General features: G+C 44.9%; 1 non-coding gene across 1 annotated transcript; it reads right to left on the reverse strand.

Moving 5' to 3' along the window:
* Positions 1-362: 362 nt before the first annotated feature.
* Positions 363-466, reverse strand: LOC129058773 (U6 spliceosomal RNA). The gene has a single exon (XR_008524123.1). It is a non-coding gene; the product is annotated as a U6 spliceosomal RNA (small nuclear RNA).
* Positions 467-17,948: the final 17,482 nt, after the last annotated feature.

Consider the following 17,948-nt stretch of genomic DNA (forward strand, 5'->3'; position numbering starts at 1 on the left):
GCAGTGAAATGGCCATTTTCTTGCAGTATTAGTGGTGTTTAAAATGTATATAAGCCTTCCAGGATAAAGCTTGGAAATTTTTTTTAAATCATACAGACAGTGACTCATTATACTGCCTCCTCCAACTCCTGGCCTCAAGCAATCCTCCCACCTCAGCCTCCCAAAGTGCTGGAATTACAGGCTGACAGCCACCATGCCTGAAAGCTTTGCAATTTACATCAAGGGTAATAAGAATGCTCATGCCCTGTGACTCACACTAATCTCACTTCTGGAAATTTCATCTTTGGATATAATTCAACTTAAACAAAAGGTCGTATGCACAAACACAGTGAAAATCTGGGAGTAATTTTTTTCTTTTTTTAAAAAATATGGAATGCTTCACAAATTTGCATGTCATTCTTTCACAGAGGCCATGCCAATCTCTCTATTGTTCCAACTTAAGTATGTGTGCTACTGAGGCAAGCATGAGTAATTTAAGATAGAGTGGTTAAGTGAAATAAGGAAGAATTATGGAGAATTTAAAAATCTATGCTATTTATAGGCACCTAGTAACAGCTCAGTAAATATTAGCTGCTATTATTATTTTTATGGTAATTTCACTCAATTAAAAATTGTCATTAAAAATTACCATTGTCATGGAACATAATGTCTCCTACAGTATAATTGTAAAAACAGATACAATTAGTCCCTTGGTATATGGGGGGATTAGTTCCAGCTCTCCCATTTCTGTGTATACCAAAATCCACGCATACTCAAGTTTTCGAAGTCAGTCCTGTGGAATCCACATATAACACAAATGGGAAAATTAGTGAGGTGTGGTGACAAGCACCTGTAGTCCCAGCTACTTGTGAGGCTGAGGCAGGAGGATTGCTTGAGCCCAGGAGGTTGAGGCTGCAGTGAGCCGTAATTGCACCACCGCACTCCAGTCTGGGCAACAGAGTGAGACAGAAGGTTGACTTTTTAATAGAATTTTTCTGTTCACTTGAAGATATGGTCAGGATTGTGGCATATGAAAATTCTTCATAAAATAACTATCTAATTCAATTAATGCTGGAATTGGGAACAGCAGAAGTGTCATCTCAGAGCTACTCACAATGAAAGGTGATGTCTGGGGCTCAGGTGTGTTGAGGTCCCCATGCCTGGACTATGGGTGCTGAGTGGGATTTACTTGTCCATCATTTTCTATATTCCAGCACTGGGAAACTAGGGTTTATCCATCTTGATAAGATGTCATTTAAATTCCACTTCACAAGAACCACAAATGGAAGAAAGGTCATGAAACCACAGGACAGTACTTGTTCTCAAGGGAATCTTCAGCTTAGGTGGTTCTGTAAAAGAGAAATTACATTGTTGAAAAATCGTTGCAGGTCAGGTGAGGTGGCTCATACCTATAATCCCAGCCCACTGGGAGACTAAGGCAGGAGGATCCCGTGAGGCCAGGAGTTCAAGACCAGCCTGAGCAACACGGTGAAACCTCATCTCTACAAAAAATTAGAAAATGAACTGGGTGCGGTAAAACATTCGTATAGTCCCAGCTACTCTGGAGGCTGAAATAGGAGGATCGCTTGAGCCCAGGAAGTGGAAGCTGCAGTGAGCTCTGATCTCACCACTGCACTCCAGCCTGGGTGACAGAGTGAGACCCTGTCTCAAGACAGACACACAAACACACACACACACACACACACACCCCTAATCTCAGTCTGCCCAGCCTTGACTAATCAAAAGGGCCTTCTGGGTTACAGAAGACGTATGCTCTTTTGTAGGACAGGGAGAAACCAGCAAGCTTGTTCACAGACTTTTCCTCATCCTCTGCTTAGTTTTCCAAGAACCCTCACAGTGGAAATGGAGTCTCTGGGAAAACGACCTAAATCTTTGGGTTACCAGGGGAGAAATATGCCTCCTTTGTCAATTAATAAATGGAACACCTGCCTTAAAATCCAGGGAGTTCTGCTAGAATGAATCACTCCCTAAGACCCTGCCCTATGCATGGAACATGAAAAACTGAAGTTTAACTGGGCACGGTGGATCACACCTGTAATCCCAACACTTTGGGAGGCTGAGGCAGGCGGATCACCTGAGGTCAAAAGTTCTAGACCAGCCTGGCCGACATGGTGAAACCCCATCTCTACTAAAAATACAAAAATTAGTTGAGCATAGTGGTGGACGCCTGTAATCCCAGCTACTCGGGAGGCTGAGGCAGGAAAATCGCTTGACCCTGGAAGGCGGAGGTTGCAGTTACTTCTAGAAGAATTTCCATTAGCCCTTTGAAATCCTTCAACATTCATGAAGGCCAAAGAGTTTTCACCTGATTTAATCTGATGGGTATGTGACCAAAGTCTTTCAAGGGAATACAGACTCCCAAACCGTTCAGCTGGGAAGTGAGGAGAGAATTTATTACTCAAAATCAAAGGGAAATGAAAAGAGGCCAACATAGAATTGTCATTATTCTTTCTTGGCGGGGAATGGATTCCAGAGTCATTCTGTGACCTTTACATGACCTCCTTATTAGCATCTAAAAGCTTCCAGTGTAGGACGCAGCCAGCTAGGTTCTCTTCTAATGTAATAAAATTTGCTTCAGCAAACCTTATGCAGAGCCATCTCCAGGCTCCAGAAATAATAGGCTATAAATTACTGGATCTCCCATTTGATACAATGAAGTATAAGCGCGGTCCTGAATGACTCCTCTACATACTACTCTGGGTGGCTTGAAGTGAATTTGATACAAGAACTGGAGCGAGCGCAAAGCAGAGCTAGATCTAGGATTAATGTGCTTGGGCCCAGCTCTTCACTGCTCACCTATGAGTCCAGTTCCAGAACCCAAGCAGAGGGTGGGGAAACAAGGCTCCTGACTTTTTTCCTTAATGTCTGCATCTCTTTCACATTTCTTATCTCCTTGCAAAGAAACTAAACAGGCTCAACTGAAATAACTAAATGATTAAACCCTATACAGAGAATCTCCAAAGACTGACAAAACATCATTCAAGACTGTTACACACACAACCTTGAGGATGACTTGATGTACCAATACCATATTTGGGATCATTCCAAATTCCCATCAAGGATCTGCCTATATCAACACAGGAGCCAAGGACCAACCATTCAAATGGGCCCTGCTGCCAAGCCTTTTTTTTTTTTTTTTTTTTTTTTACAATGCCATCTCTTCATGTTGTTCCATTTAACAAAACTGCAGCCCTTCATCTATCCTTAACTCCCTTGGCCAATGGTACAGAGCCAGAGTATGCTACTCCTTAGCAGGAAATCAACAGGATGACCTACTAAATACCATTCAGAAGATGCTAAGACCCATGAATTGCAACAAGAAAGAAAAGACGGAGAATTAGTCAGATAGGTACATGCTGTGCCAAAAATGCACTACAGCCCCCACCCAATTCTGCCTAATCCTAGCTGGGCTGACACCAACCTGATGAGACAGGCCTATAAGATCTCAAACTAAAACAGAAACTCCTGAACTGGGTTCTTTCGAACCCAGGAAGCAGCAGTAAATCATTAAAGAACAGATAAGTTCTTAAGGTGAGGGAGAGTTTCAGATAAATGGAATGCTGGTAGAACACAGGGCCCAAAGGAGCAAAAGTTAACCTAAGCCCAGGTAGAACCTTGTTTACTAGAGTATTAGGCATGGGTTGGGGCAACGATTCTAACCAGAGAAACTGGCTTCAGTGAGGGCAAGTTGGCAATCCAAGGTATAGCATGCATAGGGCTGGCAAAATTCAGGGTGACTGAAGCAAAAGCTTCAGAACCAGAAAGACCACATCTGGGGGTAGAGCATAAAACTCTCAAGAGATGAATCTTTGTAAGAGTGAGGCAGAACTATATAGCAGTTTTAGGAGACCTGTTGGTGCCCAGCAAGAGCTCCAAATGGGCTATATGCAGGGATGCAGGCTGTAGTCTCAGGAGAGGAGGTTCACAAAAGTCATTCAGTCCAAGACCTCAAACTGTGTTCTCTACTAAAAGGAATCAAGGTTCCCTAGAGAAATGGCTGACTCCATGTATGGTGCAGTATATTGATCCTGGAACATCTTTTTTGCCAGAAAGCAAGGAAGCCATCAAAGTCCAACAGGATCACATCAAAAAGACATGAAAGTCAACTTGAAGAGATAATTATTAACCTAGATGAGACAATGTAAGCATCCAAAACAATAAAGACTGCAATGGCCTGAAATACATCAAATGCAAACAATAATCTATGAGTTTATAATGGTATTCAGAAAAAAAACTACTGGTCATTAGAGGGAAGGTTACTAGGTCACTAACTCACTACTCTGAAAAGTGACTTAAGATGAGAGGTAGGGTGGAGAATTAGCCATTTATTCAGTTTTTCCTGTACAAACATAAATTTTTAGGGAGATTGAAGCAGATGAAACAAATCTGGAAAAATGGAGGTAACTGCTTAATCTGCGGGTTGGGTGCATGGAGGTTCAACATATTTCTTTTGTGTGTATTTGAACCCCCTACAAAAAAAGCACATGATAGAATGTGAGCCAAGCAGCTTAGGGTTTAGGCAAGGCTTCTGCCTACAAGAGACACTAGGATATGAGGGGTAGTTTTAGCCCTGATGGGCTGAGCCAACTGGAGGTATATACAGAGGTGCTAAATTGCAGTGGTATCATGTTGCCCAGCACTTGATCAAATCCTAGATCCTAGGTCTCCTTGGTAGCATGCTTCCTAGGTAGTGGATCTGAGGCTATCTATAGAACTTCCTTTGCAGTCATAATTCGCTCAGAAACTACAAAAGTGCTTGCTCTTGAAAATGGAGTCTGTCTTTGTCCATTTCATGCTTCTATAAAAGAATACCACAGACTGCATAATTTATAAAAAGGAAAAAAGGAAGGAAGGAGGGAAGGAGGGAAGGAAAGGAAGGAAGAGAAGGAAGGAAAGGAAGGAAGGGAAAGAGGGAAAGAGGGAAGGAGGAAGGGAGGGAAGGAGGGAGGGAGAGAGAGAGGGAGGGAGGGGAAGGGAAAAAAAGGGAGGAGAAGGGAAAGGAGGAAGAAAAGGAAAGGAAAGGAAAGGAATAAATTTTATTTCTTAACAGTTCTGGATGTTAGGAAGTCCAAGGTTGAGGGGCCTGCATCTGGTAAGGGTCTTCTTGCTGCACCATCCCACTACAGAAGGCAGAAGGAAAAGAGAGTGCAAGAAAGCAAGAGGGTAAAAGGGGCTGAATTCTGTTTTATAATGCACCCACTCTGTGATTACTAATCTATTACCACATTAACAACATTAACTCATTCATAAAGGCTATTTTATTAGGCCCCACACCCCAACTGCTGCATTGAGGATTGAGTTTCCAGCACATAAACTTTGGGGGACACATTTAAACCATAGCAGAGCACTTAATTCAACCAAGAGGAGCTGGGAAAATCAAAGGCATGAGAAAGACAGAGAAAGCTAGCAGACAGAAATGCACAGGTTAAGGGAAAAAGTCACAATGAATCCTGTAGTGCAGGCTACTTTATCAAAAGCACCTAAAAAAGATCTCATTAACTCCCCCAGCTCACCTCCAACCACATCTAAAGAGCCACACACAGCACCACCAAAGACAGCACAATGAGAACAGCATTTTCCTCAACAGACAAGCTGGGAGTATCTAGACACCTGACCTCTATAGCTCCGGAACAGCCCTAAAACAGCTCCTCCCTAACCACCACTCAAGTCACCAGCTTGGAAAGTATTCAGAAAACCCAAATCCTGACACAACACTATGAAACAACTTAAAACAGCAAAGAACAACCCATTTAAACAGCAATGCCAGCTGCTGGGAAAAAAAGGAACAATAAGTAGAGGAGAAACAGACCTCTTGTGGTCCACCAAGACCCAGTCTCTCAGCTCCAGCACTTTCAAATGCAGAATCCATACCCCTCTGGGGCCTGTGGAGCTCCACAAGGCATGTCGTCCTCAAAGATAAATGAGCAGGCAAGCTGGCTAGAAAACCACTAAGGGTATTATTCTTTAAAGAATCTTTATAGGGCCAAAGAGGAATGGGTCTTAACTGGCTATGTGAACTCCCCACAGATTCTGAGGATGATGTCAGTATCCCTTTCCAGATGTGTTTAACACTTTGCAGTCACTTGTATTCCTGCCACCGAGTGCCAGTGCTTTGCTAATTTGAACTGATTCCAGCTCACGCTGACCCCAGCTCCCTGGATGTTACCATTAGCCAAGACTGTCACCCATACTGTACCCTTTCAAAGAGTCCTAAAAACAGCTCTTCACCTACTCTTCCAAGACAAGTAAAAATGTCTGCCAAAGAAATGGGGAAAAAAGATTCAGAGAGTGAAAACAATTAACATACTAACAAGAGAGCAAAAAGCAAAGGGGGAGGAGAAACTAGGAAAATCATATATGGGCTCACATCTATTTCCAAAGCTGGGCTAATGTCCTTTTGCTTGTGTCTGAATAAGGCACCAATTTTAAGCTGCTAATGAAAAAAAAGAAAAAGAGAAAGAAGCAGGCCCAGGCCGGGCGTGGTGGCTCATGCCTGTAATCCCAGCACTTTGGGAGGCCGAGGCGGGTGGATCACCCAAGGTCAGGAGTTCTAGACCAGCCTGGTCAACATGGTGAAACACCATCTCTACTAAAAATACAAAAAATTAGCCAGGCATGGTGGCGCATGCCTGTAAATCCAGCTACTCAGGAGGCTGAGGCAGGAGAATTGCTTGAACCGGGAAGGCAGAGAATGTGGTGACCTGAGATCACGCCATTGCCCTCAAGCCAGGGCAATGAGAACAAAATTCAGTAAAAACAAAACAAACAAAACAAAACCACCATAAAATAACTCAGACTTAATTAAATACAACCCTAGTGGTGAATGACTAAAGATGGATTACTCATAACAGAGATAATAGTCCAATAAGAATCTAAGAATCTGACCTTTAAATAACAGAAAAATCCTTTCCTTCGAAAGTAATATCCTCTCAAGGCCAGGAATTCCATTAGTAGAAAGCCTTTCTAAAAAACAAAATTCCTGGCCAGGCATGGGTTCACATCTGTCATCTCAGCACTCTGGGAGGCCGAGGCGGGAAGATCACTTGATGTCAGGAGTTTGAGACTGGCCTGGCCAACATGGTGAAACTCCATCTCCACTAAAAATACAAAAATTAGCCTGGTGTGGTGGTGGGCACCTGTAATCCCAGCGACTTGGGAGGCTAAGGCAGGAGAATTTCTTGAACCCAGGAGGCAGAGGTTGCAGTGACCAGCAAGGTTGCGCCATTGCACCCCAGCCTGGGCGTTAAGAGTGAAAACTCCATCTCAAACAAAAAAAAAAAAAAAAAAAAAAAAATTCCTTTGGGAAGGCCTTCTACATAAAAATCTTCAACGTGAGACTGGAAAAAAGGGTATGGGATCATCACCGGATCTTTGGCTTTTACAGCTCGAGCTATAAGAACAAAAAGAAAAAGGGATATCATTTAAACACAGTATGTAGAAAAGAATAATTATTGAATCTGTACTGGTCTTTAACTTTTACACTTTGATCTTTAATTCTGTTATTGTGATTGAGTCCAAAGAAAAATAGTATGAGTAAAATAAAAAGAACACCAAAAATGCTAATATTCTGTTTACCAAAGTCTGTAGTGAAATATCCCATTAAATCCAAGTGCAGTGACTCACACCCATAATCCCAGCACTTTGGGAGGCTGAGGCTGGTCAATCTCCTGAAGTCAGGAGTTCGAGGCCAGCCTGGCCAACATGGTGAAACCCCAACTCTACTACAAATACAAAAATTAGGCAGGCGTGGTGGCAGAGGCCTGTAATCCCAGCTACTTAGGAGGCCGAGGCAGGGAGAATTGCTTGAACCCAGGAGGTGAGCTTGCCATGAGCTGAGATCATACCACTGCACTCCAGCGTGAGCGACAGAACAAAACTTCAACTTACCAAAAAAAAAAAACCAACAAAAAAAAAAAACAGCTAGCAGGTGACATTTGCTATGGGGAGACTACAGATATGATCTTGCTGCAATCCTTCCATTTTAGTAAATCTAAACAGTGTGAATCCATTCTGTTTCATCCCCACTCCACTCCAGAGCCAAAACAAGAAAATCAATTATATTTCTATTTCTTTAAAAACATATCTAACTAAATCATCTAATTAAAAGATAATATGCATGGTTCCATACTCTAAAAGAAAACTTATGTCCTGCATATCATGGACATTTGATGAATGCTTATTCAGTTGACTGGTGTAGACTTCAATAATAACCTGTTCAATGCATTATGCCAGATGAATCTTGCATCTCAAAGGTAGAACAAATAGTGTTCTTTCAGTTTTGTCTACCCATAAATGCAATATCTACTAATAAAAAGAAAATGAGTTCATTGTTCTAGAGAGTATGAGAATTTTGACAACATGAATTCTCCTGTCCTAGGACATAATTAATACTTAGAGGCATACTATTTCATGTGGAAGCTACCATTAAATCAATGTTAAGTGTTAATTACTTCACATAATCTTCTAATCTGACTTAAGACTGAAGATGTACCTCACAAAGCTGATTTATCAAGTTGTAAATCTTCACCTGTTGAATTCATAAGTTCATGTCTGAAAGGTGAGAATACTTAATATTCACTAGGCAATATTCAGCAAAGTAATATCCACTAGTACATATTTAATATTTCATCATGAACTGTGGGTGTGAAGAGAAAAGACAGGCTGGGCACAGTGGCTCACATCTGTAATCCCAGCAGTTTGGGAGGCCGAGGCAGGCAGATCATGAGGTTGGGAGTTCGAGACCAGCCTGGCCAACATGGTAAAACCCCATCTGTACTAAAAATACAATAATTAGCTGGGCATGGTGGCAGGCACCTGTAATCCCAGCTACTCGCGAGGCTGAGGCAGGAGAATTGCCTGAACCCAGGAGGTGGAGGTTGCAGAAACCACGATCACGCCACTGCATTCCAGCCTGGGCAAAAGAGCAAGATTCTGTCTCAATCAATTAATCAATAAAAATATAAGGAGGAAGCATTTACTGTGTATTTATATGTCTGGTATTATGCGAAGCACTTTACTATCTTATGAAATCTTCGGGACAGATCTTCAGTTCTCATGACCGCAAAAGAGGATACTAAAGCTCAGACAGGAGAGGAGACATGGCCAGCCTGTGTCCCCAGGGCCTATGGTCTTACCACTAGGTTACAGTGTTTCCAGGTGTCACATGTTGTGAGATTGTTGTTTTAAAATCAACCAAAAAAAAACCAAAGGCGAAAAAGGCATAAGCTATTAAAAAGTGGGAGAAACACTAAGAGAACCTTAAGCATGTAACTAAAAATATTATGGAAATGTTATTGAATTCATTAGCAAATTTAATGCTAGGTTTTCATTGAGGAGTAGGTTATATTACTCATGATGAAGAAAAATGTTCATTTTAAGTATATTAACGTAAATACCATCAATATGGTTTATCATGTTTAAATGTCCACTTAAAGCAATTCAGTTAAAATTCTGCATATCATACAATTTTATAGTTTGCTAGTAGGTTACAAGTAGTCATCCAAATAAAAACATCATGTGTTTTCCACTGGTTGTTGCTCTTTTTAGGTGAGCATTTGATGTATACCAACAGAGAGGATAATAACAAATCGCTAATTTCTTTCATCATTATATAAAGGTGGCTTCAGCATAGAATAGTATAAGGGCAATGATGAATTTGAAATCTAACATCAATTCAGTGATGCATCAAGATAAAAGTAGAGACAACAGGGGCATCTTGGTGAGTACTGAACATTTTATTTATTTATTTATTTTGAGATGGAGTTTTGCTCTTTTTGCCCAGGCTAGAGTGCAATGGTGCAACCTCGGCTCACCGCAACCTCTGCCTCCTGGGTTCAAGTGATTCTCCTGCCTTGGCCTTCCGAATAGCTGGGATTACAGACATGCACCACCACGCTCGTCTAATTTTGTATTTTCAGTAGAGACGGGGTTTCTCCATGTTGGTCAGGCTAGCCTCGAACTCCCGACCTAGATATCTGCCTGCCTTGGCCTCCCAAAGTGCTGGGATTACAGGTGTGAGCCACTGCGCCCAGATGAATTCCAAATTTAACAAAGCAGACTAAGAGAAACAATTCATTTAAAAACAAAACATTTGGCCAGGCATGGCGGCTCACACCTGTAATCCCAGCACTTTGGGAGGCTGAGGTGAGTGGATCAGGAGGTCAGCAGTTCAAGACCAGCCTAGCCAAGATCATGAAACCCTGTCTCTACCAAAAATACAAAAATCAGCCAGGCGCGGTGGCTGGCGCCTGTAATCCCAGCTGCTCGGGAGGCTGAGGCAGAGAACTGCTTGAACCCGGGAGGTGGAGGTTGCAGTGAGCCGAGATCGTGCCACTGCACTCCAGCCTGGGCGACAGAGTGAGGCTCCGTCTCAAAAAAAATAAATAAATAATTCAATGAAATCCCTAAGATCCAGGGCTTTGCAATAAATATGTAAATAAATTTCCAATCTCCATACTGAAAGTTTAAAAGAAATGCTAACTAATAATTAAAGAAATACAACATTTCCTCAGCTTTGCAGCAATCTAGAAACAAAGTGTGTAGACACTACAAACCACCTTACAAGGAGAAACGTGTAAGGATGGCATGACTCGCCGGCAGCCCTGGGCTTGTCCATGGTACCCCCATGATGAACAGTAACTCCATTGTGCAAATGCCCATGAACATAAGATTACAGGACTTTTCCAGTTTAGACATACCATATTTTCTTTCAGACAATTCTTGAATTTGTTTACGTAGATCAGCAACACGATTATTCCATTTCTCTGAAAATCAAGCAAAAGTTGATTCTCAATAATGCGTCCCTATGTCAGAGCAGCACTAACATATAATGACTTATTTCATATACTTTACATTCTAACAGTCCATGTCATTTTACTGCTTTCAAAAAAAAAATTTTCCTTTTTTGGTGGTTCTTAGAATTGATTTAATGGGAGACTATTAGAGAAGCTGAAAAGCAGGAGGGCAGAAAAGTTCAATCAAATTAAACACAACAACAGGGAGGTCACAATGAGGAGGTCTCCAGGGGTCTTTTAGCAAACTTCCTAAAACATGTGTCAGCTGTGTGAAATAAGACTTTACAGCAGCCAGGTGCAGTGGTGCAGGCCTGGAATCCCAACACTTTGGCAGCAGAGGCAGGCGGATCGCTTTGAGCTCAGGGCAACATAGCCAAAACCCCCCCTCCCTAGCCCGACCCCCACCCCGTCCCTACCAAAAATACAAAACAGCAGGGCATGGTGGCGGGCGCCTGTAGTCCCAGCTACTCAGGAGGCTGAGGCAGGAGAATCACTTGAACCCAGGAGGCAGACATTGCAGTGAGCCAAGACCACGCCACTGCCAGCCTGGATGATAGAGCAAGACTCCACCTCAAAAAAACAAAAACAAAAACACAAGGTTAAGTGGGACCCCAGACCTTACAGATACAAGTTTAAGAGGGACCCCTAAGCAAAAAATGCCAACCCTTTTTCTCCCAATCACTGAAACACCAGGAGGGTGTAACCGTTTTGCAGCCTAGCTGTAGCGGGCTGATGCCCCCAAGATGCCCATATCCTAATCCCGGGAACTGGTGAACATGACCTTATATGGCAAAATGGGCTTTGCAGATATAATGAAGTTAAGGGTCTTTGGCTTTTGGGGTTGATGTACTCACCTGGATCCTTATAAGAGCAGAGCAGGTGATGGAGAGGGTGGGAGGTGTAGTGACAGAGCAGGAATCTCCAGTCCTTTGAGACGGGCAGCACAAGCTGAGGAGAGCAGGCCACCTCCACGGCCAGGAAACGGATTCTCCCGCAGAGCCTCGGAAGCCACCAACCCTGCTCCCACCTTGACTCAGCAGGACTTACTGGAGAATTCTGGCCTTCAGACCTGTAAGGGAATACATTTTGGTTGTTTTAAGTCACTAAGTTTGTGGTAATTTGTTGCAGCAGCCACAGGAAACTGGTATTGTAGTGAAGCCTCAAAACCCCCCTGAAGGGGCTGGGCTCAGTGGCTCATGCCTGTCATCCCAGCACTTTGGGAGGCTGAGGTGGGTGGATCACTTGAGGTCAGGAGTTCGAGACCAGCCTGGCCAACATGGCGAAATGCCATCTATACAAAAAATACAAAAATTAGCCGGGCATGGTGGCACATGCCTGTAATCTCAGCTACTCAGGAGGCTGAGACAGGAGAACTGTTTGAACCCACAGGTGCGGAGGTTGCAGTGAACTGAGATTCCACCACTGCACTCCAGCCTGGGTGACAGAGCGACACTCCATCTCGAAAACAAAACAAAACAAAAAAACCCCACCTGAAGGTTTCCAGTTCTGCCAGCAGTCTCCCACCCAACCCCCAGAAGCAGACATTCCATTGCTGTGGGCCACGGACAGGCAGAAGGAAGCGCCTCCTCATGGCAGAGGCCTACCCAGGAGAAACCCAAGGAAAGGCACTGCCGGGCTGGCCCCTCTCTGCCAAGGCCATATTCTTTTCTTTTTTTGAGGCCCAGTTTCACTCTGTCTCCCAGACTGGAGTGCAGGGGCACAATCTTGGCTCACTTCGACCTCTGCCTCCCCAGTTCAAGTGATTCTCCTGCCTCAGCCTCCTGAGTAGCTGGGATTACAGGAGTGTAGCATGCCTAGCTAATTTTTGTATTTCTAGTAGAGATGGGGTTTTGCCATGTTGCCTAGGCTTGACTCGAACTCCTTGCCTCAAGTAGTCCACCTGTCTCAGCCCCGCAAAGTGCTGGGATTACAGGAGTGAGCCACCGCACCCAGCATTTGCCAAGATCTTTGATGGCAGGCTTTTTCCAGGTGATCAGTCCTTGTCTGGTCTGGCTCTGCCCCACTCTCCTACTTACCTAGTTGGAATCCCTAGCTACTTTTCAGTAGAGGAGAGTGTGTACCTCAATCCCAGCTTGGTTCAGATCTGCATTTAACTCATGGAACCTGGCTGCTCCCCAGGTCCTGAAGAAAAAAAGGGTCTCTCTGTGGGTATGATAAAGGATGGGCCTGTCCCCAGGACCCTGTAAGAGGGAAGCCCAATGTCCCACCAGGTTGGCAGGGCTGGGGAAGGGAAAGTGTTATGGTAGCCCCAAGGAAAAAAAGAGGCAGCAGAGGGAGCAGGACAGTGCTCACATGGAACTCATGCCACTGCCTGAGTGAGGGGAGGGAGGAGTGCACGCCAGTGACATCGGGGGCAGAGAGGCACAGTTCCAGGGCGGCTTTCCCCCTCACTTCCTGCCATGTTACTCTGATCACCTCCAGGTGAGCCTGCCTACTTTGTGCCCAGGGGCCTGTAGAAAACCACAGCTCCCCATGGTTATAGCCCCAGGAGTGGGGCACAGCAGGGAGGAGTCCTGGACAGAGGAGAGGCAGGGGCAGGAGGGAGTGGGCCTCAAACTCCAGGAGGGGGCCCTTCTCATGGGTCCTGCTTTCTGGCTTCTCCTTCCTTACCCCTGGGCTGATCACTCGGGGAAAACTGAGACAAAGTTTCTCACCCTCAGGCCCAGGGGGTTTAATTACTGGGCCCTTAGGGAGGTGTGAGCCCTCTGAAAGGATGCAAGGTTTTGTTTTGTTTTGTTTTTTTGAGACAGAGTTTCGCTCCTGTCGCCCAGGCTGGAGTGCAGTGGCGTGATCTCACCACACTATAACCTGCGCCTCCCGGGTTCAAGTGATTCTCCTGTCTCAGCTGCCGGAGTAGCTGGGATTACAGGTGGCTGCCACCACGCCTGGCTAATTTTTTGTATTTTTAGTAGAGATAGGGTTTTGCCATGTTGGGCAGGCTGGTCTTGAACTCCTGACCTCAGGTGATCCGACTGGCTCCACCTCCCAAAGTTCTGGGATTACATGAGCCACTGTGCTTGGCCACGATGAAAGGTTTTGTGTGGAGAGCATGAACATGCCTTTCTGGGAAAACAGTCCACAGCTCTTATTCTCAGCAGGCTTCAGGGTCAAAAAAGGTTAGAACTCTTGCTACACAGCTGTGGAAGCAGCTAGGTGAGAGGCCTGCCAAGGGCACTCTGGGCACTACCTGGGCACTCTCGAGCCCATCATCCCCTAGGCAGGCTGCACTACTTGGTATTTGCAGAGCTGAGGGGGTGGGGCATGTGGGGACTGTGAAATCGTCCTGAGATGACCCACAGTCCTCAGCTGGGAAGTGAGCGGTGCATCTCCTGCAGCATCCTCCATCCCTAGAGCCATGGGGCCAGGAGAACTGGCCCTTGCAGCAAGTGAAAAGCCTATTATTGACTCCCTCCCTAGCCATGTAGACAGTGAACCAAGACACTCATATCAGGTAAATGCCTTGGTCTCTGTCACCGAGGTCACCAGTAGGCATTCCCAGATACAGTGAAGGGCCTCACACCAAGATATGCACCTGGCCACCTGAGGAAAGAGAAAGGACTCTCTGAGGGGATGGGGCTGAGCTGGGTGTGGAGTGGTCCTTGTGGGTCTTGGTGAGAGGGAGGGGGTGCAGCATGAGCCAGGCCTCGAGGCAGAAGGACAACCAGGAGACAGCCTGGAAAAAGTGCTGGGCCCACAAGGGCTCAAGGCTGGACAGAGGGGAGGTGGGATAGGCTGCAAAGTCCTGAGGTCTGAAGATTGGCCCTGGCAGGAAGAAACCAGGTAAGGTGGGGAGTTACCTACACCCTCGGGGCCAGATGCAGGCCAGAGCCAGCCAATTACCAGGCCCTTAGGGAGGTGTGAGCCCCTTGAAATGATGCAAGGGTTTTTGTTTTTGTTTTGGAGACGGAGTTTCACTCTTGTCGCACAGGCTGGCACCTTTGCCCAGAGCAGGCACCAAGATTTCTGGCTCTGGGTGTGACCTCAGTCTGGCGAAAAGCCCCAGCCCCCACCAGGACCACCTACCCCCTAGACTACTTCAGGTGCTGAGCCCAAGCCAGGGGCAGGAAGCTAGACTGATGCCTAGGGTAATCCCAACAAAGTCCCTGGTTCCCTGCAGCTATGGGGCTGACGGGGAATTACAGCCCAAGCCCCAGATGCTGGCTCTCAAACTAACACTGAGCCCTCAGTGCCCACAGGGAGATACAATCAGCACACTTTCCAGATGGGGAAATGGGCTCAGAGAAGTGCAACAGCCTTGCCCAATGCCCCAGACCAGGGCTCCAGGCCCAGAGTGTTCTTTTGTCACTATGTCCAGAGGGCAGCAGCTGCTGTGATGTACCCACCTGAGCCTGGCAGCTTTCTCCAACTTTCGAAGCCCAGGAGCATGGCCCCTGTCCACAGATGCAACCTGGCATGAGGCGTGCCCAGAGGGACAGAGGCAGATGATTTTCGTCTCCTCCACTGGATTGTGAGGGCCTAGAAGGAGACAAGGGTCTGCTTGAGAAGGCAGTGAATAGTGAGCAACCTGAGGCAGTGCCCCTCTGGATGGATCCGCAGTGCCTGGATGGAACCTGGCTCAGACAGAGCTCAGTTCTGCAGGTCCCTGAGGCATGGAGAGTTCACAGCTACCAAGTGTAGGAGTCTGGATTCAAAACCAACAGCGTGACTCCAAAGTCCCTGCCCTAGCCCCTGAACCACCCTTGCAGGCCCATCAGATGCTCAGGCCAGCAGCACAGCCGGCCAAGACCAGGGAAACTTGGGGAGCCTCAGAGCACCCCCAGGTATTCCAACCTAATCCTGGTACCCCTGCCTCTCACCACCCTTCTTCCTGCTTTAACCTCAACCCCTACACAAAGCCTGGGCCACTCAATGTGGCATCAAACAAATGCCTCAATAAATCAGAGTCTAATCTTGAAAAAAAAAAAAAAAAAGACTTAACAGATATACAATTGCACATTAGAATGCTAAAGACCATAAACATATAACAACTTAAAGTACATATAAATTCAATATATATCCAATCATTGTGACTATGACACAGTAGAATATTAAAATACTATTTTCAAAATGTATACAAGCTTAATGTTCTGTGTATTCAAACTATTTATTCAAAATACAAATCATCAACATAATTTGCCACTAATACTGAGTGCCTTCACGGGACACATGATTCACTGGGAGTCAATAAATTAGCAGCCGGCAGGCAGTGACACACAGCAAAAATGAAAACCAAGAGGTGAAATAGTTCTGAAATAAAGGTCTTAACGCTAACAGAAATCACTGAATTACTAACTCATTAGCACTAATTTTGAGCCAACTAACTAATTAATATGAGATGATACAATGTCCTATACTTTGGTAAGTACGGACTATGTTTAAACAATGTCTGTAACGTGACTTTCAAAATGCTCCTGGCTTTACAAAGATGTGATTAAAATGTAGTAATACATGCTAAACCATTTCCCCCTGCAGAGCATGTGGTAACTTTCATCAGTCACATTGAGAGTCCAGAAGATAAAGGAAAAGGTCGTGGATTTTGCTGAGAACTTACCAGAGTTGAACTCCCTCATTTTCCGTTCCCCAGCATTGGCAGGTTCTGGGACTGGTAGCTGTGGTGGCTCGTTGATCTCTGTCTCTTAGAAGGTGGGGAATAATCATCATCTTGAAAAAGAAAAAATGGTCATTACTGAAGGAATCATCTTTGGTTACAGCCACCTCTGGGTCAATTCCCAACATTCAAAAGCTGAGCAGGGCTTTAAAGCTATCTTATTAATAATTATTTCTGTATTGCGAACTTCAGCATACTTTTTTCTAGTTACATTTGAAATGTTATTCTTTTGGGATGTGCTCAAGTGAATACTGCTTTTTCCTCTCTCTTGCTTCATTACTTTTTAGTTTGCTTCATTTGAATCATCACTGTAAGTCTCCCCTTCTCCTCAAATAACTTTCAAATTGCTGCCAAGAACTATGTTCTATTTTAAGGCTTTTGAGAAAAAACTTTCAATGAAGATAGCCACCTGAAGTTATACAAATATAGAAGAAACAGGATAAAATAAAGCTTAGATTGGAAAAAATATTTAAGATTATACAAAATTCAAGCTAAACAAGGGAAGCTGAGTAATTGTATGTTCAAATACTTTTAACAAGTGCAAAACATGTAGGCTTAAAGAAATAGAGCTGGCCAGGCACGGTGGTTCACGCCTGTAATTCCAACACTTTGGGAGGCCGAGGCAGGCAGATAACTTGAGGTCAGGAATTCGAGACCAGCCTGGCCAACATAGTGAAACCCCCTCTCTACTAAAAATACAAAAATTAGGCCAGGAGCGATGGCTCATGCCTGTGATCCCAGCACTTTGAGAGGCTGAGGCGTGTAGATCACCTGAGGTCAGGAGTTTGAGACCAGCCTAACCAACATAGAGAAACCCCGTCTCTACTAAAAAGACAACATTAGCCGGGTGTGGTGGCACATGCCTGTAATCCCAGCTACTCGGGAGGCTGAGGCAGGAGAATCCCTTGAACCCGAAAGGCAAAGATTGTGGTGAGCCGAGATTGTGCCATTGCACTCCAGCCTGGGCAACAACAGCGAAACTCCATCTCAAAAAAAAAAAAAAAGAAAAAATTAGCCAGGCGTGGTGGCGCATGCCTGTAATCCCAGCTACTTGGGAGGCTGAGGCAGGAGAATCGCTTGAACCCAGGAGGCTGAAGTTGCAGTGAGCCAAGACTGCACCATTGCACTCCAGCCTGGGTAACAGAGCAAGACCCTGTCTCAAAAAAAAAAAAAAAAAAAAAAGAGAGAGAGAGAAAGAAAGAAAGAAAGAAAGAGGGCTACATTATTTATGAAACAGATACTGTTAACTCAGTCACCAGAAAGCCTGTGTATAAATGAGCAGTGAGATATTCAAGCACAGCACACACACACTTCTCAGGACAGCTGTCGTGAGAGTTCCATGCTTGTTTCCTTCTGGATACATCAGCAACTCACTCTGCTATGATCCTGCAATACATCTCATGTTAGAATTAGAGACATCTGGGCCAGGCACAGTGGCTGACGCCTGTAATCCTAACACTTTGGGAAGCCGAGGCAGGCAGATCACCTAAGGTCAGGAGTTCGAGACCAGCCTGGCCAACATGGTG

The sequence above is a fragment of the Pongo abelii genome, chromosome 2, assembly GCF_028885655.2.
Source record: "Pongo abelii isolate AG06213 chromosome 2, NHGRI_mPonAbe1-v2.0_pri, whole genome shotgun sequence".
Lineage (NCBI taxonomy): Eukaryota > Metazoa > Chordata > Mammalia > Primates > Hominidae > Pongo > Pongo abelii.